The following is a 27083-nucleotide window of genomic DNA, read 5'->3' as shown; positions in this document are numbered from 1 at the left end:
AAGAGGTCATGAGTTCGAGGCCAGCCTGTGCCTGTGTCTTGTCTCTGTTATATGTTATGACATTGAATGTTTGCCTTTATGTGTGCAATGTGATCCGCCCTGACTCCCCTTCGGAGTGAGAAAGAAGGGCAGAATATAAATGCTGTAAATAAATAATAATAAATAAGTTCCAATGAATCATTTGGGCCACATAGTTGTGCCTCTGTTTGTAGTCTGTCTGTGAGATTTTCTTACAGCAGCTGAGGATATGATCCATGGTTCCTTGCACAGTCTGCATTTTGGGTCATCAGCTGATTTTTCGATCTTGGCCTTGAAGTCCAAAACACCTGGAGGGCCGAAGTTTGCCCATGCCTACCCTAGAGACACAATGGAGCAATGGATTCTGATCCCAAGAAAAGTGATTCCAGTTGGGAAAACATGTCCCAGTAATTGGAGCTGTTTGACCATGGATGGAACCTCCTTGGTCAAAACACCTGGAGGTTTCCAAACAGTGGCCAGATGGACATCAGTTGGGAAGGCTTGGCATGGTAGAAGGAGGATGGGGGTCCTTTCCAACTCTAAAATTCCATGATTCTTTATATGCAGGGAAAGAAGCAGAAGGGGGAAAGAAAAGCAATCCTCTTCCTAGTGGCATCTTGGAGGGGAAATGGTCAGAGAGGGAAGAGGAGGGACATGGAGAGGAAGGAAGCACTCCCCTCCTAAAACAACCTTTTGTGCACGGCATAAATCTTGGCACCGGAGGCCTTCACGCCTCCCCGCTATTGATAAAGCGAACCAAGTCTTAAATGTTTAATGAGCAAATAAACCTGTTAAGGGGATATGATTAACAGCCTGCCTCGGCTCTCTCTCTTTCTCTTGTTCTTTCTTTCTTTAAAGCTCCCTTCTCTGCTCCACCTTGGAAGGCTGTGCCGTGCAAATCCATTGGCGGATTCAATGATTTGATTTTTTTCTCTCTCCTCCAAGAGGAACGAGAGATATTTCGGTGCGCAGGCGCCTGAGAGGCAGAAGGCTAACCACATCCGTTGGCTCCTGGGCTGGAAAATGCGCCGCACCAGTTACAGGTAGCGCTCCAAAGAAATCCATGGATTCGTGGGTGCAGTATGGAAAAGAAGAAGGAGTTGAGACACATTCCCAAAAAGCCAGTTCATTCTTCAGCAAACTTTTGCACACTGGCAAAACAAACATACCTGGGAAGGCCTGATTAAGAGAATGCAAAATATTTTCCAGCTCTAAGGGTGTGTCTGCACTGTAAAATGAACCCAGTTTGACACTGCTAGGGCTAAAGGCTGTGGAGATATAGCTCTATAAGGACATGAGCCTTCTTTGCCAAAGAGTGCAAATTACATCTCCATAGCATTGAGCCATGACAGGTCAAGTGGTGAGAAAATGCATCCATTCTGCAATAAAGATGCAACCAAAGAAGCGGTTTGCACTCATGAAAGTTCATGCTGAAATAAATATGGAGCCCTGATAATATTTACATGAGGTCTCCACTGTTTATACCATAAGGTCCCCATATCCCAACAGATTCTAAACGCAAGCATTTCCCAATAGACCCATAGCACTAAGTCATGACAGTTGAAGTGTTTGCACTCCACGAAAGTCCATGCTGAAATAAATATGGAGCCCTAATAATATTTTCATTAGGTCCCCACTGTTTATACCATAAGGCCCCCATATCCCAATGGATTCAAAATGCAATGGATTCCTAATAGACCCATAGCACTGAGCTATGATGAGTAAATGCATCTATTCTGCAATACAGATGCTCCCATAGAAGCGGTTTGCACTCATGAAAGTCCATGCTGAAATAAATATGAAGCCCCAATAATATTTTCATGAGGTCCCCACTGTTTATACCATAACGTTTCCATATCCCAATAGATTCTAAATGCAATGGATTCCCAATAGAGCCATAGCACTGAGTCATGACAGTTGAAGTATTTGCACTCCATGAAAGTTCATGCTGAAATAAACATGGAGCCCCAATAATATTTTCATTAGGTCTCCACTGTTTATACCATAAGGTTCCCATATCCCAATGGATTCAAAATGCAATGGATTCCCAATAGATCCATAGCATTGAGCCATGGCAGTTCAAGCGATGAGTAAATGCATCCATTCTGCAATACAGATGCACCCATAGAAGCGGTTTGCACTCATGAAAGTTCACGCTGAAATAAATATGGAGCCCCAACATTATTTTCATTAGGTCCCCATTGTTTATACCATAAGGTCCCCATATCCCAATGGATTCTAAATGCAATGGATTCCCAATAGACCCATAGCACTGAGCTATGATGAGTAAATGCATCCGTTCTGCAATACAGATGCACCCACAGAAGCGGTTTGCACTCATGAAAGTTCATGCTGAAATAAATATAGAGCCCCAATATTATTTTATTTAGATCGCCACTGTTTATACCATAAGGTCCCTGTATCCCAATGGATTCAAAACGCAAGCGTTTCCCAATAGATCCATAGCACTGAGCCATGACAATTCAAGTGACAAGTAAATGCATTCATTCTGTAATACAGATGCACCCGATGCACCCAAAGAAGCGGTTTGCACTCCACGAAAGTTCATGCTGAAATAAATATGAAGCCCCAATATTATATTAATTAGGTCCCCATTGTTTATACCATAAGGTTCCCATATCCCAATACGATTCAAAACACAAGCGTTTCTCAACAGATCCATAGCACTGAGCCATGGCAGTTCAAGTGGTTAGAAAATACATTCGTCCTGTAATACCGATGCACCCAAAGAAGCGGTTTGCACTCTATGAAAGTTCATGCTGAAATAAATATGGAGCCCCAACATTATTTTCATTAGGTCCCCACTATTTATACCATAAGGTTCCCATATCCCAATGGATTCAAAATGCAATGGATTCCCAATAAATCCATTGCATTGAGCCATGACAGTTCAAGCGATGAGTAAATGCATCTGTTTTGCAATACAGATGCACCCATAGAATAGGTTTGCACTCATGAAAGTCTATGCTGAAATAAATATGGAACCGCAATAATATTTTCATTAGGTCACCATTGTTTATACCATAAGGTTCCCATATCCCAATAGATTCAAAATGCAAACATTTCCCAATAGATCCATAGCACTGAGCCATGACAGTTCAAGCAGTTTGCACTCCACGAAAGTCCATGCTGAAATAAATATGAAGCCCCAATAATATTTTCATTAGGTCTCCACTGTTGATACCATAAGGCCCCCATATCCCAATGGATTCAAAACGCAATGGATTCCCAATAGATCCATAGCACTGAGCTATGACAGTTCAAGCGGTTTGCACTCCATGAAAATTCATGCTGAAATAAATATGAAGTCCCAACATTATTTTCATTAGGTCCCCACTGTTTATACCATAAGGTTCCCATATTGCAATGGATTCAAAATGCTAGCATTTCCCACCAGATCCATAGCATTGAGCCATGTAATACCGATGCACCCAAAGAAGCGGTTTGCACTCATGAAAGTCCATGCTGAAATAAATATGGAGCCCCAACATTATTTTCATTAGGTCCCCATTGTTTGTACCATAAGGCCCCCATATCCCAATGGATTCAAAATGCAAACATTTCCCAAATTATCCATAGCACTGAGCCATGGCAGTTCAAGTGGTTAAAAAATACATTCATCCTGTAATACCGATGCACCCAAAGAAGCAGTTTACGCTCTATAAATATGGAGCCCCAATATTATTTTATTTAGGTCCCCACTGTTTATACCAGAAGGCTCCCATATCCCAATGGATTCAAAATGCAATGGATTCCTAATAGACCCATAGCACTGAGCTATGATGAGTAAATGCATCTATTCTGCAATACAGATGCTCCCATAGAAGCGGTTTACACTCATGAAAGTTCATGCTGAAATAAATATGGAGCCCCAACATTATTTTCATTAGGTCCCCATTGCTTATACCATAAGGATCCCATATCCCAATGGATTCAAAATGCAATGGATTCCTAATAGACCCATAGCACTGAGCTATGATGAGTAAATGCATCTATTCTGCAATACAGATGCTCCCATAGAAGCGGTTTACACTCATGAAAGTTCATGCTGAAATAAATATGGAGCCCCAACATTATTTTCATTAGGTCCCCATTGCTTATACCATAAGGATCCCATATCCCAATGGATTCAAAATGCAATGGATTCCTAATAGACCCATAGCACTGAGCTATGATGAGTAAATGCATCTATTCTGCAATACAGATGCTCCCATAGAAGCGGTTTACACTCATGAAAGTTCATGCTGAAATAAATATGGAGCCCCAACATTATTTTCATTAGGTCCCCATTGCTTATACCATAAGGATCCCATATCCCAATGGATTCAAAATGCAATGGATTCCCAATAGATCCAAAGCATTGAGTAATGGCAGTTCAAGTGGGGTCCAATCGGCCACCATTCAACATTGTAGACGCAGCCAAGGCTGAGTGGGGATCCGAACTCTCTGGGCTCCATTGCTCCAGTGCCGACACCACTGATAGAAACTAGGGATTTTCTTCCCTGTGGCTTCTTTGCCGCCCCTCCTTTGCTTTCCCAGCTGGGATCAGGCTGCCAGCAACGCATGCCAGGGCCCGCAGCGGATTGCGGCTCGCAGGAGAGCTATCCGGAGGCGCTCGGACGGCCGCCAAGGCAGCTGGCAACGGAATCGCTCAGAGCAGGAGGAGAGAGGGACTATCGGGCATCAGCGGGAGGCTGTGAAAAGGACCGTCTGTCAATCGGACGCGGGAGGGGGAGACCAGCCCCCGTTTTCTTGGCACAGCCGGGCTGCCTTGGACTCGGCACTCAGTCTCCATGCGAAGGGGAAGCCAAAGGGAGGCTGGAGGACAAGGCTGCGGTATCGACCCCATGTAAGGGCAAAGCGTGCCCCCAAAGCTTCGTTCAGACCCTCAAAACCCACCAGAGCCAAACAGCCAATGCTCAGAAATGCACTTCCACTACCATTCCTACCCTGCTTGAGAAACATCAGGAGTGAATGTTTCTGGAACATGGCCAGACAGCCCAGAAAACGCACAACAACCCATCTTGAAATACCTGAAAGGGGTATTCAAAGCCGGGCTGTGGTGCAGGCTGGTGAGCAGCCAGCTGCAATAAATCACTGACCAAGAGGTCATGAGTTCGAGGCCAGCCTTTGTCAGGGTGAGCACCCGACAATTAAAAATAAAAAATAGCCCCTGCTCGTTGCTGACCTAGCAACCCAAAAGATAGTTGCATCTATCAAGTCGGAAATTAAGGTACCGCTATAAAGTGGGGAGGCAAATTTAACTAATTTATGACTCCATAAAAATCATCCATTGGAATGGGGAAGTGCCGTCGCAGTGGATGATGAAGCAGCTGCTCCCCTTGTGGCTGGAATCGAACATCCCCTCAGGAGAAGGTTAAATTGTCTCTGCGTCTGTCTTTGTCTTTGTTTTATGTGTATATGGCATTGAATGTTTGCCCTATATGTACAGTAGAGTCTCACTTATCCAACATTTGCTTATCCAATGTTCTGGATTATCCAACACATTTTTGTAGTCAATGTTTTCAATATATCGTGATTTTTTGGTGCTAAATTCATAAATACAGTAATTACTACGTAGCATTACTGCATATTGAACTACTTTTTCTGTCAAATTTGTTGTATAACATGATGTTTTGGTGCTTAATTTGTAAAATCATAACCTAGTTTGATGTTTAATAGGCTTCTCCTTCATCTCTCCTTATTATCCAACATATTCGCTTATCCAACGTTCTGCCGGCCCGTTTATGTTGGATAAGTGAGACTCTACTGTATACAATGTGATCCGCCCTGAGTCCCCTTCGGGGGGATACATAAGCACATTTACATTGAAGAAGATGAGACTAACCTTAGGGAGGAGGGAGAAAGCTTGTTTTCTGCTGTCCTGCAGACTAGGACGCTGAACAATGGCTCCAAACTACAGGAAAGGAGATTCCACCTGAACATCAGGAAGAACTTCCTCACTGTGAGAAGGGCTGTTCGCCAGTGGAACTCTCTGCTGTGGTGGAGGCTCCTTCTTTGGAGGCTTTTAAGCAGTGGCTGGATGGCCATCTGTCGGGGGTGCTTTGAATGCGATTTCCTGCTTCTTGGCAGAAAGGGGTTGGACTGGATGGCCCATGAGGTCTCTTCCAACTCTACTATTCTATGATTCTAATGATTTGATCAGATTTGGACAATCTTATCTTAAATGTCAGTTTTATGTAAGTACAGTAGAGTCTCACTTATCCAACATTCTGGATTATCCAACGCATTTTTGTAGTCGATGTTTTCAATATATCATGATATTTTGGTGCTAAATTCGTAAATACTGTACAGTAATTAATCCCTTAATCCCTCCTTCTTATCCAAGATATTTGCTTATCCAAGTTTCTGCTGGCCCGTTTAGCTTGGATAAGTGAGACTCTACTGTAGCCGATTCCCTCACACCAGAAGCGACTTGCAGTATTTTCTCAATTCGCTTCTGACACAATAAAAAAGGGGAGTTGTAGTTTGGTGAGGCACCGGCACTCCTTAACAGAGAAGACTCTTGTGGAACTAGAGTTTGTGCACGCAAGCTTTTAATGAATGAGAACATGGACTATTACATGACCTGTACAAAGATTTATTGAGGATTCTGGATGAATGGATTCTAATCTTGGGCATGCTTAAAATTTTATATAATGTGATTTTATTTTGCAATGGTATCTGTTTTATATGAATTGTTGTTTTGTAGATTTTTTTTTAATATGAATTGTTGTTTTTACATTGTTTTTAGGCATTGAATTTTTGCTTATTTATTGTAAGACGTTTTGAGTCCCCTCGGGGAGAAAGGCAGGGTAAAAGTGATGTAAATAAATAAATAAATAAACTACAACTCCCAGGACTCTGTTGCAGGAAGCGGTGCCAAAGTGTAAACACGTCCCATGACTTGGACACTGTCGTGGATTTGGAACGGGCCTTTTATCCCTGATTCGAGAGCCAAATTGGGGGCGGAAAGGGTCTCCCTGGAGCCCCAGGAAATGCCAGGAGGATTCCTTTCTGGGAGAAGAAAGAAGAGAGAGCGAGAACAGAGAGACAGAAGATTAAATGGCAAGAGAGCTGTGAGGCTGAGGTTGCTCCAGGCAAAGATCAGGGCTGGAGGAGGGAAGAAGAGAAGGAGAAAGAAAGAGAGAAAGAAAGAAAGATGGAGGCAGAAACCGGAGACGCTTGCCTTCTGCATCATGTTCCAAGATTTCCTAAGCCCTCTAAATCTCGCCAGCGTCAGTCCCTTATCTTCCAGGAGCAGAAACAATTGGCCTGCAGTAAGAAGCAAGCCAGGGAGGGAGAGGCAATCGGTTTGATTGACAAACAAAACCAGGGAGAATGAAAGAAAGAAAGAAAGAAAAAGGAAGGAAGGGGGTAGGAATCAGAAAAGAGAAAACACTCCACCCTGTAATTTTTTATATTTCCAGTGTGAGCAGGGAGGAAAAGGCAAAGGCAAAGGGAAAGGAGGCAGATGTTCAACTGGCTGGCGCTCTGCTTCTGACGCCTCCCCCTCCCCATATTTCCCTATGGAGAAGTCAAAGGGGGGGGTCTCATCCTGCTGCCAGCGCGATGTTCTGGCTGGCTGGGTTCAATGTCAGGCAGCAAATGCCATCGACAAAAACCTGCCGTCTCCAGCTGCACGCCGGGCTGGAACCGGCCCCAGATTTTTCTGCACAGGAATACAAATGCGGCGACGGAGTCTCAAAAGCAAAGCGAGAGGAAGCGGGAAATGGGTTTGTATCTTGGAGTGACCCTTTTTCCAATGCTGGTGTTTTGGAAAGCTTGTGTAGTTGTACATAGAAAAGATGGCACAACTGTGACCTGGATCATAGAGGTCTGTCTGGATTCTCATTGTTCCTGGCATGGCTGGGGTTTGGGCCACTTCACCATCCCTGTGAAGTGACTTGTGACTTGAAGGTTGGGTTGCTGACCTGAAGGCTGCCAGGTTCGAATCCCACCCGGGGAGAGCGCGGATGAGCTCCCTCTATCAGCTCCAGCTCCATGCGGGGACATGAGAGAAGCCTCCCACAAGGATGGTAAAAACATCAAAACATCCGGGTGTCCCCTGGGCAATGTCCTTGCAGACGGCCAATTCTCTCACTCCAGAAGCAACTCCGGTTGCTCCTGACACAAAAAAAAAAAACCCATCCCTGACACACAGGCTTTTGTGATCATTTTTTTTTTCGTGCCAGGAGCAATTCTGGAGTGAGAGAATTGGCCATCTGCAAGGACGTTTTTCGTGCCAGGAGCAGTTGCTTCTGGAGTGAGAGAATTGGCCATCTGCAAGGACGTTGCCCAGGGGACGGCCAGATGTTTTTTGATGTTTTACCATCCTTGTGGGAGGCTTCTCTCATGTCCCCGCATGGAGCTGGAGCTGATAGAGGGAGCTCGTCCGCACTCTCCCCGGGTGGGATTCGAACCGGGCAGCTTTCAGGTCAGCAACCCAACCTTCAAGTCAGGAGGCTTTTATCCCCTTGGCCACCAAAGGCTCCTTATAGGATCTTATTTATATAAGATCTATCATATCAGATCATATAAGGAGCCCCAGTGGCGAATGTGTTAAACCACTGAGCTGCTGAACTTGCAGAGCGAAAGGTCCCAGGTTCAAATCCAGGGAGCGGAGTGAGCACCCACTGTTAGCCCAGCTTCTGCCAAACAGCAGTTCGAAAACATGCCAATGTGAGTAGATCAATAGGTAAGGTAACGGTGCTCCATGCAGTCATGCCAATGGCCACATGACCTTGGAGGTGTCTATGGACAATGCCGGCTCTTCGGCTTAGAAATGGAGATGAGCACCAACCCCCAGAGTCGGACACGACTGGACTTAACGTCAGGGGAAACCTAACCCTCAAGTGGTGTCCAAACTACATTGGTTCTACAGTGTAGATCTCAAATGTGAACTCCTGCTCAGTCTAACAAACAAAATGACAACTCCTACCAAACACACTAGCCCACCAAACCAAACAACAACTCCAAAACAAAAAAACAAACCCAGCAAGCCAAACTACAACTTAGCAAACAAACAAACCCATCAAACCGAACGGCAGCTCCTAACATACCAATCAAATAAATTAAGACTCCTAATGAACACACCAAACAAAACTGCAAACAAAGCAACCCACCAAACTGTGACTCCAAACAAACCAACCCTCTAAACTACAACTCCTAGGATCTGATAGTATTGAGCCAGTGCAGATCAAAAGGTGTCAAAGTGCATCAATTCCACAGTGTAGATGCACCTTGAGGGAGCCAGATATGAATTCCTGCTCAAACAAACCCAGCGGACTTTGTGGCTATTTCAGAAGCCTTCCAGCATGAGGCTGGCCATAGAATTGCCTTAAAATTCCTGGAGATTGTTAGGCTTTGCAGTCTCTTTCTGATCACTTGCTGATCCACTGCATTGGAGACTGAAGCCAAGAAACTTTGTTGCTGCATGTTTTCATTGTATTTGAAATGTATTTCCGACAAAAATCAAACTGTTTCCCCTTCTTTCTTTCTTGGAGACAGAGTTGCAGTCAGGATAAACAATGCAAACGCTGGATAAACACATAACAAATGGATTCAGCAACATTTCTAAATGCAAACCATCCTAGGTAGGCAGTGATTGCAGTTCTCAGAATCCTCCAATGTCCAGACTGGGGGATTCTGGGAGTTGTAGTTTTCTAGAAAAGTGGGGTGTCCAATGCTTGGCAGTTCAAGTGGGATCAAATGGCATTAGGCCTACATGTAGATGCACCCTAAGCGAGGGATCCTAATCTTCCTACGGCCTTCATTCCACATCAATTCCCCCAAATACAATATCTTTCCATTGGGGGATCCCGAAACTCCACAAATGACATATATTTTCATTTAGGGACCCTAAAACTGATGCCCTTCAAATGCTGTATCTTTCTGCTTGGGGACCCTAAAACAAATGCCCCACAAATGCCATATCTTTCAATTTGGAGACCCTACAATTGAACCCCCTTAAATGCCATATCTTTCCACTTGGGGACCCTAAAACAAATGCCCCACAAATACCATATCTTTCCATTTGGAGACCCTACAATTGAGCCCCCTTAAATGCGATATCTTTCGAAACTGATGCCCCACAAATGCCATTTCTTTCTGCTTGGAGACCCTACAATTGAGCCCCCCAAATGCCATATCTTTCTGCTTGGGGACCCTCAAACAAATGCCCCACAAATGTTGAATGTTTCCATTTGGAAACCCTACAACTGATGCCCCACAAATGCCTTTCTTTCCATTTGGAGACCCTACAACTGATGCCCCCCAAATGCCCTTCTTTCCATTTGGAGACCTACAACTGAGCCCCCCAAATGCCATATCTTTCTATTTGGAGACCCTACAATTAAGCCCCCTTAAATGAGATAGCTTTCCAGTTGGGGACCCTCAAACTGATGCCCCCCAAATGCCATTTCTTTCCATTTGGAGACCTTACAACTAAGCCCCCCAAATGCCATATCTTTCCATTTGGAGACCCTACAACTGATGCCCCCCAAATGCCATTTCTTTCCATTTGGAGACCCTACAACTGAGCCCCACAAATGCCATTTCTTTCCATTTGGAGACCCTACAACTGAGCCCCGCAAATGCAATTTCTTTCTGCTTGGAGACCCTCAAACTGATGCCCCTCAAATGCCATATCTTTCTGCTTAGGGACCCTCAAACTGATGCCCTCCAAATGCCATATCTTTCCATTTGGAAACCCTCAAACTAATGCCCCGCAAATGCCATTTCTTTCCATTTGAAGACCCTACAACTGAGCCCCCCAAATGCCATATCCTTCTACTTGGGGACCCTAAAACAAATGCCCCCCAAATGCCATTTCTTTCCATTTGGAGACCCTACAACTGATGCCCCCCAAATGCCATTTCTTTCCATTTGGAGACCCTCTAATTAATGCCCCCCAAATGCCATATCTTTCCATTTGGAGACCCTACAACTAATGCTCCACAAATTCCATATCTTTCCACTTGGGGACTCTCAAACTCATGCCCCACAAATGCTGTTTCTTTCTGCTTGGGGGCCCTAAAACAAATGCCCCACAAATGCCATATCTTTCCATTTATTGACCCAACAACTGATGCCACATCTTGCTGCCTGCGGACCCTCAAACTCCTGCCCCTCCTCCGTTTGTCCTTTGTCCTGTTGGAGCTGTGGGTCCAGGAGGAGGAAGGCGGGGAGAGGAAGCCGCCACTGGGGTCCTTGGGTTCATCTGGAGGAGGAGGAGGAGGAGGCGGATGCGAGGGACAGCAGGCGCGCATGACAGCCAGAGCCACATCCAGATGCTGTCGGAGAGGAGGGGCCTCCGAACCCACAGGAAGCGACAAGCACAGAGCCCGGCCTGGCTTCCTTTCCTGGGGAGAAAGTTTCAAGTGGCACCGAATTGCACTAATTCTACAATGTGGGTGCGTTAATGGGCTGTGGTCCTTGCAAAACTATAACTCCCAGGATCCTACTGCATTGAGCCATGGCAGTTTCAAGTGGCACCAAACTATGCAGTGCAGAAACATTCATGGGCTTCAGTCCTTGTAAAACTATAAATCTCATGATCCCATTGTATTGAGCCCTGGGAGTTTGAAGTGGCATCAAATTGCACTAATTCTACAATGTGGGTGTGTTAATGGGCTGTGGTCCTTGCAAAACTATAACTCCCAGGATTCCATTGCATTGAGCCATGGCAGTTTCAAGTGACGCCAAATTGCACTAACTTTACCATGTGGGTGCATTAATGGGCTGTGGTACTTGCAAAACTATGACTCCCAGGATTCCATTGCATTAAGCCATGGCAATTCCAAGTGGCACCAAACTTATATTAATTCTGCAGTGCAGATGTATTAGTGGGCTCCAGTCCTTGTAAAACTATAACTCCCAGGATCCCACTGCATTGAGCCATGGCGGTTCCAAGTGGCACCAAACTATATTAATTCTGCAGTGCAGATGTATGAGTGGGTTCCAGTCCTTGCAATACTCTACAATGTGGGTGCATTGATGGGCTATGGTCCTTGCAAAACTATAACTCCCAGGATCCCATTGCACTGAGCCATGGCAGTCTCCATCCAGATGCTGGCGGAGAGGAGGGGCCTCCAAACCCACAGGAAACGAGAAACACAGAGCCCGCTCAACCATAGAAAGCCATTGGACGGGTCACACACTCTCAGCCTCAGAGGCAAAGCAAAGAACGACTTGAAGGTAAATAACAACAACAACAACAAAAACAACCTTTAACAGGCAATAATTTCCAGTAAACCCATTCAAACTGAAAGATAAATGTTACAGCAGTGATTACAAAGTGCTTTCATGGCCAGAATCGCTGGGTTGCCATGGCCATGTTCCAGCAGCATTCTCTCCTGACGTTTCACCCACATCTACGGCAGGCATCCTCAGAGGTTGTGAGGTCTGTTAGAAACTAGGCAAATGGGGTTTATATACGTGTGGAATAATGAGCTCTTGTAAGTGTGAATATTGCCATTGGCCACCTTGATTAGCACTGAATGGCCTCGCAGCTGCAAAGGTGGCTGCTTCCTGCCTGGGGGGAATTCCATCCATAGAAGCCTCCGACAACCATCACTGAATGGCCTTGCAGCTTCAAAGCCTGGCTGCTTCCTGCCTGGGGGGAATTCCATCCATAGAAAAGCCTCCGACAGCCATCACTGAATGGCCTTGCAGCTTCAAAGCCTGGCTACTTCCTGCCTGGGGGGAATTCCATCCATAGAAGCCTCCGACAACCATCGCTGAATGGCCTTGCAGCTTCAAAGCCTGGCTGCTTCCTGCCTGGGGGGGGGAATTCCATCCATAGAAGCCTCCGACAACCATCGCCGAATGGCCTTGCAGCTTCAAAGCTTGGCTGCTTCCTGCCTGGGGGAAATTCCGGCCACGGAAGCCTTCGACCACCATCATAACAACAACCCAAAATTCCAAGATGTTATAATAATAATAATAATAACACTTTATTTATATACCGCACTATCTCCCGGATGGGACTCAGGGCGGTTTCCAAGCATAAAAACAACACAAACATTACATAGCAACATAATAACCCATTATTAAGCAAAGTAAAATAATACAATTATAGCAATAAATAACACTTACAAGACCTGATCAAGGGGACGGGAACCATGTTATGTTAGATTGTACACATTTTTTGGAAACATATCCCAACAACAACAACAATAATAATAAAATAATCCAGAATTACAAGTGGATACATATTAGAAAAAAATTGCATTATTATTATTATTATTATTATTGCCCTCCAACGTCAGAAGGGCTGGGAACAGGGAAAATAATGTCTGAACGTGTCCACATGCAACCGCAATGTGAGTTTTGCACCTTTAAGGGGCTGAGAAAGAGCAAAGTAACGTCTGAATGCTTGACACGCAACTCTAAAGTGACCCTCTTGATGTCAAAGGAGTCCTGGAAGACGTCTGAATGTGTCAACACCCAACTCCAAAGCAAGTTTTGTACCTTTAAGGGGCTGAGAAAGGGCAAAGTAATGTCTGAATGCTTGACACGCAACTCTAATGTGACCCTCAACATCAAAACGTCTGAACATGGACAATGTAATGTCTGAATGCCTGACACTCAACTCTAAAGCCACACCCCTGACATCAAAGGAGCCCTGGAAGGGCAAGTAACATCTGAATGTGTCCACACGGAACTCCAATGCAAGCTTTGCACCTTCAAGGGGCTGGGAAAGGGCAAAGTAACGTCTGAACGCCTGACACGCATCTCTAAATTAACCCCCACTGACGTCAAAGCTGTCCTGGAAGGGGAAGTAACATCTGAACGTGTCGACACGCAACTCCAAAGCGAGCTTTGCACCTTCAAGGGGCTGGGAAAGGGCAAAGTAACGTCTGAACGCCTGACACGCATCTCTAAATTAACCCCGCTGACGTCAAAGCTGTCCTGGAAGGGGAAGTAACATCTGAACGTGTCGACACGCAACTCCAAAGCGAGCTTTGCACCTTCAAGGGGCTGGGAAAGGGCAAAGTAACGTCTGAACGCCTGACACGCATCTCTAAATTAACCCCGCTGACGTCAAAGCTGTCCTGGAAGGGGAAGTAACATCTGAACATGTCGACACGCAACTCCAAAGCGAGCGTTGCACCTTCAAGGGGCTGGGAAAGGGCACAGTAACGTCCGGACGCCTGACACGCATCTCTAAATTAATCCCCCTGATAATCAAAGCTGTCCTGCAAGGGGAAATAACATCTGAACGTGTCGACACGCAACTCCAATGCAAGCTTTGCACCTTCAAGGGGCTGGGAAAGGGCAAAGTAACGTCTGAACGCCTGACCCGCATCTCTAAATTAACCCCACTGACGTCAAAGGGGTCCTGGAAGGGGAAGGAACGTCTGAACGCACCGACACGCAACTCTTCCTCGGCTCCAACCTCGGAATCCACCCATATCCCTTTGGCGCATGAAACACGCGTCTTCTAGCAAAGAGGCAGAAAGCAAACGGTTCACCAACACGATATTGTTACCCGTTATTGTCTCGACACAAGAGTAACCCCGTTGCAACCAATGGGTCTACTCTAATGGGAAACAGAAGCAGCTCAGGATTGTTGTATGTTTTCCAGGCTGAAGCAGCTCAATGAGAAAGCTCACTGCAAGGCTTTGTTGCCTCGACACTGGAGTAAATGCATTGAGGTGGATGGGTCTACTCTACGGGAAATGTCCTCGGGGCTTACCTCGACCAGGAAAGCGGTGATCCTCCCTCTGGATGCCTCCATTAGACGCGCATCGGTCCCGGGAGATCCAATCTCTAGCCCGGGGCTTGGCTTTGCTTTGCCCAGCCTCCCATCGCGCGTGGAAATGCAAGGCGGAGAAAGGAAGAAAGGAAGAAAGAGGGAGGGAAGGAGAGGAAAGAAGGGAGTGGGGAGCCTTGCCCGGGAGCCTCGGGAGCCTCGGAAGCCCGCTGTCCGGTTCCCAGCCCCCTTTGCTTCCTTTCCCCTTGGCAGACACGCAAAACACACAGACACACGCACTCACACGCACGGAGCACGGACACGGAGGAGGGAGGGAAGGAGCCAAAGCCAGGCAGCGCCACCCAGTGGAGCAACACCACCACCTAATGGACACCTGTGGTATTGCAGCCAGAGGGCCATTTACTACACTGGAACGAATGGCTGTAAAATAACAACAACAATAATAATAATCTATCTTGTTTGCTGTCAATGTCGTTGTGTCAATACTAATACTAATAATACTAATAATAATAATAATAATAATAATAATAATAATAATAATAATAATAACCCAGTTGGCACAACAAAACATTGCATGGGAAGTTCCTTGACAAAATTGAAGGAAAAGCTGATAAGGAGAAGACCTGGCTCTGGCTCACGAATGGGACCCTGAAGAAGGAGACAGAAGGCCTGATCCTTGCAGCCCAGGAGCAAGACATCAGAACAAAGGCAATTAATAATAATAATAATAATAATAATAATAGAAGACCTGGCTCTGGCTCACGAATGGGACCCTGAAGAAGGAAGGAGACAGAAGGCCTGATCCTTGCAGCCCAGGAGCAAGACATCAGGACAAAGGCCATTAAGGCCAAGATCGAAAAATCAGCTGATGACCCAAAATGCAGACTCTGCAAGGAAACCGACGAAACCATGGATCATATCCTCAGCTGCTGTAAGAAAATTGCACAGACAGACTACAAACAGAGGCACAACTATGTGGCCCAAATGATCCATTGGAACTTAGCCTCAAGTACCACCTCCCAGCAGCAAAGAACTGGTGGGATCACAAACCTGCAAAGGTTGTGGAAAATGAACACGCAAAGATACTGTGGGACTTCTGAATCCAGACTGACAAAGTTCTGGAACACAACACACCAGACATCACAGTTGTGGAAAAGAACAAGGTTTGGATAATTGATGTCGCCATCCCAGGTGACAGTCGCATAGATGAAAAACAACAGGAAAAACTCAGCCGCTATCAGGACCTCAAGATTGAACTTCAAAGACTCTGGCAGAAACCAGCGCAGGTGGTCCCGGTGGTGATGGGCACATTGGGTGCCATGCCAAAAGATCTCAGCCGGCATTTGGAAACAATAGACACTGACAAAATTACGATCTGCCAACTGCAAAAGGCCACCCTGCTGGGATCTGCGTGCATCATCCGAAAATACATCACACAGTTCTAGACACTTGGGAAGTGTTCGACTTGTGGTTTTGTGAAACGAAATCCAGCATGTCTATCTTGTTTGCTGTGTCATACAACATCGTTGTGTCAATAATAATAATAATATCATCTAAGAAATCTCACAAAATTTCGCATCTCATGTACATGGATGACCTGAAGCTCTATGGGAAAACGGAAACTGAAATCCAGCCTCTGACTAACACTGTCCGAATTTTTAGCACTGATATCAGCATGGAGTTTGGTTTGGACAAATGTTCGACAGTGGCATTGAAGAAGGGGAAAATCATTGAAAGTGAGGGCATAAATATGCCCAATGGCCAAACAATAAAGTGTCACCAGCCAGAGGCCTATAAATATCTGGGCATACTACAGCTGGACAACATCAAGCATGAACATGTGAAGCCTGTGGTCAGTAAAGAATACTCACAAAGGGTCAGAAAAATTCTCAAAAGCAAGCTCAATGGAGGCAACACCATCAAGGCCATAAACACCTGGGCCATACCTGTCATAAGATATACACTGCTGGCATTATAAACTGGACACAGGTGGAACTGGACAATTTGAACAGAAAAACAAGAAAACTCATGACCATTCATCACTCACTGCACCCTCGCAGTGATGTTGACCGGCTATATCTGCCTAGACGATCAGGAGGCAGAGGACTCTTACAAGTCAAACAAGCAGTCAAAGAAGAAGAACATGCCCTGGCAGAATATGTCAAGCAAAGTGAAGAACCTGCTTTGATTGAAGTCAAAAATCAGAAACTCCTCAAAGCACAGCAGACAAAAAACCAGTACAAGAAAACCGCACTACAAACTAGAGCTGACAGCTGGCACAACAAAACATTGCATGGAAAGTTCCTTGACAAAATTGAAGGAAAAGCTGATAAGGAGAAGACCTGGCTCTGGCTCACGAATGGGACCCTGAAGAAGGAGACAGAAGGCCTGATCCTTGCAGCCCAGGAGCAAGCCATCAGGACAAAGGCAATTCAGGCCAAGATCGGAAAATCAGCTGATGACCCAAAATGCAGACTGTGCAAGGAAACCGACGAAACCATTGATCATATCCTCAGCTGCTGTAAGAAAATCGCACAGACAGACTACAAACAGAGGCACAACTGTGTGGCCCAAATGATTCATTGGAACTTCTTCCTCAAATACACCTCCCAGCAGCAAAGAACTGGTGGGATCACAAACCTGCAAAAGTATTGGAGAATGAGCACGCAAAGATACTGTGGGACTTCCGAATAATCCAGACTGACAAAGTTCTGGAACACAACACACCAGACATCACAGTTGTGGAAAAGAAAAAGGTTTGGATCATTGATGTCGCCATCCCAGGTGACAGTCGCATTGACGAAAAACAACAGGAAAAACTCAGCCGCTATCAGGACCTCAAGATCGAACTTCAAAGACCCTGGCAGAAACCAGTGCAGGTGGTCCCGGTGGTGATGGGCACACTGGGTGCCGTGCCAAAAGATCTCAGCCGGCATTTGGAAACAATAGACATTGACAAAATCACAATCTGCCAACTGCAAAAGGCCACCCGACTGGGATCTGCAACAACAAATTTGACAGAAAAAGTAGTTCAATATGCAGTAATGTCATGCAGTAATTACTGTATTTACTAATTTAGCACCAAAATATCATGATGTATTGAAAACATTGACTACAAAAATGCATTGGATAATCCAGAACGTTGGATAAGCGAGTGTTGGATAAGTGAGACTCTACTGTACCAGTCTGCTTTTTAATAGCATCATGTAATGTGCTATTCTCACCTGCAGGTGGCAGTGTAGGCCAAGATTGGGAAAAGAGGGCAATGACGTGAGTAATGCTTTTGGCTGGAAAGCAAGGAAACCATATACAGTATCTAATATCTATACCTATAACTATACCTATATCTATACTTATATCTATACCTATATATATATCTATATCTATACCTATATCTATATCTATACCTGGCTCTGGCGCAGGCTGGAGAGCAAGCCAGCTGCAACCAGCTGCAATGAATCACTCTGACCAGGAGGTCATGAGTTCGAGGCCCGCTCGGAGCCTATGTTTGTTTGTCTTTGTTCTATGTTAAAAAGGCATTGAATGTTTGCCTATATGTGTAATGTGATCCGCCCTGAGTCCCCTTTGGGGTGAGAAAGAAGGGCGGAATATAAATGCTGTAAATATATATATATATATATATATATATACCTATATCTATCTCTATATATGGGTGAAAATAACAGTGGATGCAAAAATGTAGCATCGTATTGGATATTGACTATGGAATATTATAGTATTGAATATTGAAAATTGAATAGGGAATACTATGGGTCTGCTGTATAACAAATGTTTCAACAAATATATATTAAAGGAAACCGGGCAGCAGAGTGAGCTCCCACTATTAGCCCCAGCTTCTGCAATGTGAGTAGATCAATAGGTGGAAAGGTAACGGCACTCCATGCAGTCATGCCGGCCACATGGCCTAGGAGATGTCTACGGAAAACGCTGGCTCTTTGGCTTCGAAATGGAGATGAGCACCAACCCCCAGAGCCAGTGGAAAACCTTTACCTTTATACATGTGAGTAGATCAATAGGTACTGCTTCGGTGGAAAGATAATGGCACTCTATGCAGTCATGTCGGCCACGTGACCTTGGAGGTGTCTATGAACAATGCCGGCTCTTCGGCTTAGAAACGGAGATGAGGACCAGTCACCAGAGTTGGACACAACTGGACTTAAGGTCAGGGGAAAACATTTACCTTTATACATGTGAGTAGATCAATAGGTACTGCTTTGGTGGGAAGATAATGGCGCTCTATGCAGTCATGCCAGCCACATGGCCTAGGAGATGTCTACGGACAATGCCGGCTCTTTGGCTTAGAAACGGAGATGAGCACCAACCCACAGAGTCAGACTTGACTAGACTTAAGGTCAGGAGAAAACCTTTACCTTTATACATATGAGTAGATCAATAGGTACTGCTTTGGTGGGAAGATAATGGCGCTCTATGCAGTCATGCCAGTGGCCACATGACCTTGGAGGTGTCTATGGACAACACCGGCTCTTTGGCTTAGAAAGTTAGAGATGAGCACCAACCCACAGAGTCAGACACGACTGGACTTAAGGTCAGGGGAAAATCTTTACATAACTTTTAAGTATGTTTTCCTTTTTTATCTGTGATTTGCTCTTGCCTGTGTTGTGATTGTGTTGTTGTGTGCCAATCAAGTCTGTATGGGTATGTCAGAATGGGGCCAGAGTTGATGACCTTCGGGGTCCCTTCCAACTCGAGGATGCTATGATTCTGTGATTTCCTTGCATGCTGTCCAGTGATGTATATCGCTATACCTTGGGGTTCTCTAACTCCTTCTTGGAAATGATTTCTCTCGTCCTCTCTTGAGAGAGAAGAAGTCAGAACGTCTCTCGAATCGAGTAGAACTCATCCCCGGAGGAGGTCTGGGTGACATTTGCAGAGCTGCAAAGCCTTTGCTGTTCCAAGGCTTTGTCCAAGGCACATTCCCAGGAGAGTGAGAGGCAACAGGTCAAGATGTTCTAGGGAATCCATATTCGGAGAAATCCTCTCCGTGCCGTTGCCCTCCTCTTTTGTTAAGTCCTTCTCAAGTTCTACGAAATGACAGGCACTTTAACTTCCCTGATACGTGTTCGGACCAAAAAAAATCCACCCATGTGGACAGTTGGACATGTTGCAATATTCTTTTCTGCATTTCTGAGGACCTTAGGGTGCATCCACACTGCAGAATGATGCCAGTTTGGTGCCACTTGGAACTGCCATGGCTCAATGCAATAGTATCCTGGGAGTTATAGTTCTGCAAGGACCACAGCACATTAATGCACCCACATTGTAGAGTTATGCACTGCAGAATTAATATAGTTTGGTGCCACTTGGAACTGCCATGGCTCAATGCAATGGGATCCTGGGAGTTATAGTTTTGCAAGGACTGAAGCCCACTAATACATCTGCACTGCATAGTTTGGTGCCACTTGGAACTGCCATGGCTCAATGCAATGGGATCCTGGGAGTTATAGTTTTGCAAGGACCACAGCCCATTAATGCACCCACATTGCAGAATTAGTGCAATTTGGCACCACTTGAAACTGCCATGGCTCAATACAATGGGATCATGGGAGTTATAGTTTTACAAGGAGTAGGGCCCACTAGAATTGATATAGTCTGGAGCCACTTGAAACTGCCATGGCTGAATGCAATAGGATCCTGGGAGTTATAGTTTTGCAAGGACCACATCCCATTAATGCACCCACATTGTGCAATTAGTGCAATTCGGCGCCACTTGAAACAACCATGGCTCAATGCAATGGGATCATGGGAGTTATAGTTTTGCAAGGACCACAGCCCATTAATGCACCTATATTGTAGAATTAGTGCAATTCGGTGCCACTTGAAATGGCCATGGCTCAGTGCAATGGGATCATGGGAGTTATAGTTTTGCAAGGACTAATACATCTGCACTGCAGAATTAATATAGTTTGGAGCCACTTGAAACTGATCCTGGGATCTATGGTTTTACAAGGACTGGGATTTAAGTTTGGTGAGGTCCCAGCAATCTTTGGCAAAGAAGGCTCAAGACCTTGTGGAACTACAACTCCCAGGATCAAGTAGCATTCAGCTTTGGTAGTTCAAGTGGGCTCAAGCTGGACCCTAAAAGTCGCAACTTTAGCTGAAGTTTCCCGCTGACCCTCTCTTCGTTTTGCCTTTTCCGAAGGCCTTCTGGAGAAAAAAGAAAAATCCGCCTCACGTTTCAGTGCAGGAATGCTCATTGCTGGCACCGCGGATTGATCAATAACATCCTCGGAGGAAATAATAAACACCCCGGGGCTGTTTTTCCTCCCAAGAAGTCCTCCTCACACATCCGAGCCATGTGTCTCCGCCGGAGGGAGGCTTGTCCACATGCACAGACACTTGGGAAGCCCATCATAAGTCGCATTTCGCCTTCGCCTTTCTCCAAAACACGCCAACGTTCCCATTAAAGCCAATGCAATTTATTATTTCTTTGCAAATGCGATCAAGGGAGGAAGAAATGCCTGTCGCTTTGGTCAGCTAGTTTGGACCGCAAGACGCACCACTCAGCTTTGCAGAACAAACAAAACGGGAACTTTAATGATTTCAAGATTTTAAAAGCTTACAGAAGTCCATGGTCATGAATAGTCCTTTCTCAGTCCATAAATCTGCTTCAAAGAAGAATACAGTCCTGGTTCTTCTCTCTCTTTATCCAGCAGCAAACAGGCCTTGAAAATAGCAAGGCCTCTCTGAGTAAACAGCCAACTTCGTTGGCAGTTACTCAGCCAGCACACACACTGAACAAAACTTGTTCAAAGCAGTTCTTCAGCAGCAGAACAGAAACAGTTGCAAATTAATTCCCTGGTCCATTTTCCAGTTAACACATACACATATAGTACAGTGCGGTCCCAATTAATGTAATTTTATTGGTACAGTAGAGTCTCGCTTATCCGACGTTCTAGATTATCCAACACATTTTTGTAGTCAATGTTTTCAATAAATCGTGATCTTTTGGTGCTAAATTCATAAATACAGTAATTACTAAGTAGCATTATTTCATATTGAACTACTTGAGCTTTATGTAAATATTCAAAACATTTAACTACTTTTTATGTCAAATTTGTTGTATAACATGATGTTTTGGTGCTTAATTTCTAAAATCATAACCTAATTTGATGTTTAATAGGCTTTTCCTTAATTCTTCCTTATTATCCAACACATTTGCTTATCCAACGTTCTGCCGGCCCGTTTATGTTGGATAAGTGAGACTCTACTGTAGCTATTTTTATTTCTGAAATTTACCACCCTCGGCTTATACTTGAATCAATGTTTTCCCAGTTTTTTTGTGGTAAAATTAAGTGCCTCGCCTTATATTCGGGTCGGCTTATACTCGAGTATATAGTGTATCTTGGGTGGAAATCTTTTGGGACCGCACATCTTTTTCAAAATGGACTTGGACAGTCGTGCAACGTCTATATCCAAAAAAAGGTTGTGATACTGTTACCAGGTGAGAGTATAGCGGAACCAGTAGCGTCCAGTTAACACCATGTGCAAAGAAAACTCACACCAGGCAGAGGAATTGAAAAGAACAAAGAAACTTTACTCTTGCTTGTTGAGTTGAAATACAAAACAGTTCTGCAATCGTACAATGTCCATGTAGTTGCATAAGATCAATAACTAATCAATCAGCATTCAATATATATAGCATAGCATATTCAAAATGCTACTTGACCGTAGCTAGAGAGATACTTTCTTTCCTGTGCTCTCTCTTGAAGCTCAAATTCCCAACTGACAATCTCAGCCATCTGCCAGCAAACAGATACATTGTTTTAGGCGTGGCTTTGCCTCTGCAAAAAGGCTGAACTCTTTTGCAGAGATCTTTTGCAAACCAACTTTGCAAGGATTTCTTTACACATACACACATATAGCAATTTGGCGCAATAGATACTACATTGTGGAGCCATCGAAACATCAGATGCATCATGGGACCCATTGTGCATCAGATGGTGCAGTGGATTAAACTCTTGTGCCGGCAGGAATGATGACTTGAAGGTTGGGCTGCTGACCCGAAGGTTGCTGGTTCAAATCCAACACCCGGGGAGAGTGCAGATGAGCTCTTTTTATCAGCTCCAGCTCCATGTGGGGACATGAGAGAAGCCTCCCACAAGGAAGGTAAAAATATCAAAACATCCGGGCAACATCCCCTGGGCAACTTCCTTGCAGATGGCCAATTCTCTCTCACCAGAAGCAACTTGCAATTTCTCAAGTTGCTCCTGACATGAAAAAAAATGGAGAAACAGGACCAGGCTCCATTATTTGAGGCCTTGAGATCTGACAGTCCTGAATTATAACACCTAATTTAGTTGTCCTTCGTCTCTACACATTTCTCGTGGGACGAGGACACGTTGCAGAAGCCTGAAAACAAACACTGAATTCTGCGAAGGACTGCTTTGCAGATCCAGCCGCAACCTGTTTCAGGCCGGAGGGCAATTTGTGGGGAGACTTGAACAAGTTGAGCTATTCAATGTGGAGGGAGTGGACGGCCTTCTCTTTTCGACGGGAACGTTTCGGAGAACCCGAAGGAGACATCAACAATGGGGTGCTTTTATTTCCATAAAGGGATTTGCACACGGAGACGTACTACGCACCAAACAATGCCACCACACACTTGAAAACATCAAACAATGCTACTCCACACTTGGAAATGTATTAAATAACAGCACGTGGATACGATGGCACCTGTCGAGCGTCCACCATGCCCTAGGTGGCTTGCCTTCAGAGAAACCGAATTCAAACCCAGTTTCTATTTTGAAGGAATTGGCAATAATTTCTGTGCTCTCCATCCCAGGTTTGTCAGAGCGGTTTGCTAGGCACACACGCAGCAGAAGTCGCTGACGAGGAAGCTCTGGATAAATAATGACGCTGCAGTCTTCAGTTATCTATCAAAAGTTTACTTACGAACGGAAATCTACAAGACGATACACAGCTCTCACGCAGGCACACACGGGAAGGGACAGAGAGAAAAAGATAGGAAGCAGAGGGCAATTTATCCCAGACTCTGCTGTCTGATGCAATCCGAGTTTAACCCTTTACACACTGGTATAGTAAGCAGCACACAGTGTATGATGCAATCTCCAGCACACATTGCACAACCATGACTCAATTACATTTAAACAACTCTATATACAATCATTCTCACTTTAACAAGGTTGACATGGACAACCTTTTGTGCAAATTGAATAGAGTCACTGTCGTGGTGAGATTCCTGGTTCCTGATTCGGGACATTCGCGGTTAGCGAAGCTTGCCAGGCATCCCTCTGCTATCCACGGGATTTAGAAAAACTCAGTTTTTCCGGAGCAAAAAAGAACAGCCTTCGAATGTCAAAATGCTCAGCAAAGCAGCCTCCGCAGACCCAGAACAATGATTCTGTGGAGGAGATTTGCCAAAGCAATCTCCCTTTTGCAGGCATTTCGAAGGAACAAGTGGAGGTCAGCATGACAGAGCGAAAAATACTCGATGTTCTGGCTCGCGTCTGTACATTGGTCAAGAGCTCTCCAGCCGACATAAGAGCAGGAGAGAGGAGGGTTGTATCGGAAAGCAGGAAGAGAGGGATATGCACGTGTGTTGAGCCACAATATGGACACAGGCCTTGCATCCCTTCCCCAAATACATACATATACATATATGTAGTCATGCCGGCCACATGACCTTGGAGGTGTCTACGGACAATGCCGACTCTTCGGCTTAGAAATGGAGATGAGCACCAACCCTCAAAGTCGGTCACGACTGGACTTAACGTCAGGGGAGAACCTTTACCTTTTTATACATATACATATAGGATTCCATCCTAAACAATATTGGCCAATGTTCCTATATGCAAAGCAGACCAGATTTCATGCTTCATCGCTGGCTCTCACGTTGAGGACTCATAGGTCTCAATTGGGAGATAAACAGAGATAGTAATAATAATAATTCCCAGTTTCTTTGGTTCTAAGACATATATTTCTCCCCATATAAACATCTCTAAAAATTGGGTGTATCTTAGAGTAGAGAGTGTTATATCTAAAATAAATAAAAATATGATGAGTAAATGACAAAGTTGACATGGCCTGATTTAAGGATGAAGCATGAGGATCTCGGACGAATGGAATTAATTATATATACGTTTTTAAGGTTTTTATAATGTGTTTTAACAATGTTATTAATGGATGTGTTTATTTTGTTTTGTTTTTATGATTGCATTTTGGGCATTAAATTTTGCCATTTTTTTGTAAGCCGCCCTGAGTCCCCTCGGGTGAGAAGGGCGGGGTATAAATGTTGTAAATAATAAATAAATAAATAAATAAATAAATCTATATCTATATCTATTTGTTGATGATACAGAAATTAGTATGTGTCTTACAATCGGTGATGCCTTAGAATGGAGAAAGATTATAATAATTAATAATAATAATAATAATAATCATCATCATCATCATCAGTACAAGAAAACCGCACTACAAACTAGAGCTGACAGCTGGCACAACAAAACATTGCATGGAAAGTTCCTTGACAAAATTGAAGGAAAAGCTGACAAAGAGAAGACCTGGCTCTGGCTCACGAATGGGACCCTGAAGAAGGAGACAGAAGGCCTGATCCTTGCAGCCCAGGAGCAAGACATCAGGACAAAGGCAATTAATAATAATAATAATAATAGAAGACCTGGCTCTGGCTCACGAATGGGACCCTGAAGAAGGAGACAGAAGGCCTGATCCTTGCAGCCCAGGAGCAAGACATCAGGACAAAGGCAATTCAGGCCAAGATCGAAAAATCAGCTGATGACCCAAAATGCAGACTGTACAAGGAAACCAACGAAACCATTGATCATCTCCTCAGCTGCTGTAAGGAAATCACACAGACAGACTACAAACAGAGGCACAACTATGTGGCCCAAATGATTCATTGGAACTTATGCCTCAAGTACCACCTCCCAGCAGCAAAGAACGGGTGGGATCACAAACCTGCAAAAGTATTGGAGAATGAGCACGCAAAGATACTGTGGGACTTCCGAATCCAGACTGACAAAGTTCTGGAACACAACACACCAGACATCACAGTCGTGGAAAAGAAAAAGGTTTGGATCATGGATGTCGCCATCCCAGGTGACAATCGCATTGACGAAAAACAACAGGAAAAACTCAGCCGCTATCAGGACCTCAAGATTGAACTTCAAAGACTCTGGCAGAAACCAGTCAAGTGGTCCCAGTGGTGATGGGCACATTGGGTGCCGTGCCAAAAGATCTTAGCCGGCATTTGGAAACAATAGGCAATGACAAAATTACGATCTGCCAACTGCAAAAGGCCACCCTACTGGGATCTGCACGCATCATCCGAAAATACATCACACAGTCCTAGACACTTGGGAAGTGTTCGACTTGTGATTTTGTGATACGAAATCCAGGCATATCTATCTTGTTTGCTGTGGCATAATAAAATAATAATAGGGATCTACCACATAGGTGAGGACATAATAACCAAGGAAACAAAGGGACTTTTAGATCTGCAACCCCCACAATCCCCTAGCATTGATCCATGGTGGCTAAAGTTGTACCAAACTGCATTAATTCTCCAGTGCAGATGGCCCTGGTGTTTTGAGCAACCGGCAGACTCACTCTGAGTTTTAAGAATCCTAGTCTCCCAAAGAGATTCATTGCCATCGAAAGTGCTTTTGAAGTTTTCACTTCATGATGATGGGTGGTGAGAGGTATGTACAAGAATCTTGTCCCAACAGAGAGGTTTGGATTTTCTGTGTATTATCATCTCCCGAAATGCCTTGGTTGTTGTGCAAAAGGGCCCACGTTTCCTGCCTGGTGGGAAGCTTGAATTATTTTTTCTTGGGAAGTTTATTTTGGAAGCCCTCCTTTGCCTCTCCATGTTTCTTTTGCTTTTACAAGCCTTCAGCCGACAAACGTACAAAAGCAAGGAGACATCCAGAACAAACACACAGGGCCCATAGATTTATTGGAGACAGGCAAGGAGCTGACCTTGGCTCCTCTCAGACAAAAAAGATTTCTTTGCCTTTTCCAAGGATTTATTATTATCCACTTTCTAGGAGAGTCTTGACTTGCACGTTTTTGGGAAATATGCACCACGATAAAGGTTCAAAGCATAGAACACAATATGTATATTAGAGCATCATATACATAATAATGTTAACAATAGTACAAATAATAATACAACTGATGACCAAATTCAGTCAGCTGTAGTGGCACACAGTCGTAACTTACAGAGTAGTAACTTACAGAGTATAAAGATTTATAGACTGCAATCATCCAGATTTAAATGCTATACAGAGCAGTTTTCAGTATA

At 44.5% G+C, this 27083-nt stretch overlaps 1 protein-coding gene across 2 annotated transcripts in view; it reads right to left on the bottom strand.

The window, feature by feature from the left end:
• The window catches only part of rai1 (retinoic acid induced 1), a 169541-nt gene extending 154458 nt beyond the window's left edge, over nucleotides 1-15083 (bottom strand). For both annotated transcript variants that reach the window (XR_010001210.1, XM_062964699.1), the window contains exon 1: nucleotides 14741-15083. The gene's annotated coding sequence lies outside the window, so the exon portion shown is untranslated. The remainder of the gene's footprint in view (nucleotides 1-14740) is intronic.
• Between the last annotated feature and the right edge of the window lie 12000 nt (nucleotides 15084-27083).

This window comes from Anolis carolinensis, unplaced genomic scaffold (assembly GCF_035594765.1).
Source record: "Anolis carolinensis isolate JA03-04 unplaced genomic scaffold, rAnoCar3.1.pri scaffold_13, whole genome shotgun sequence".
NCBI lineage: Eukaryota > Metazoa > Chordata > Lepidosauria > Squamata > Dactyloidae > Anolis > Anolis carolinensis.
Note: the sequence above shows the minus strand (reverse complement) of the source record. Positions and strands in the feature narration are given on the sequence as shown.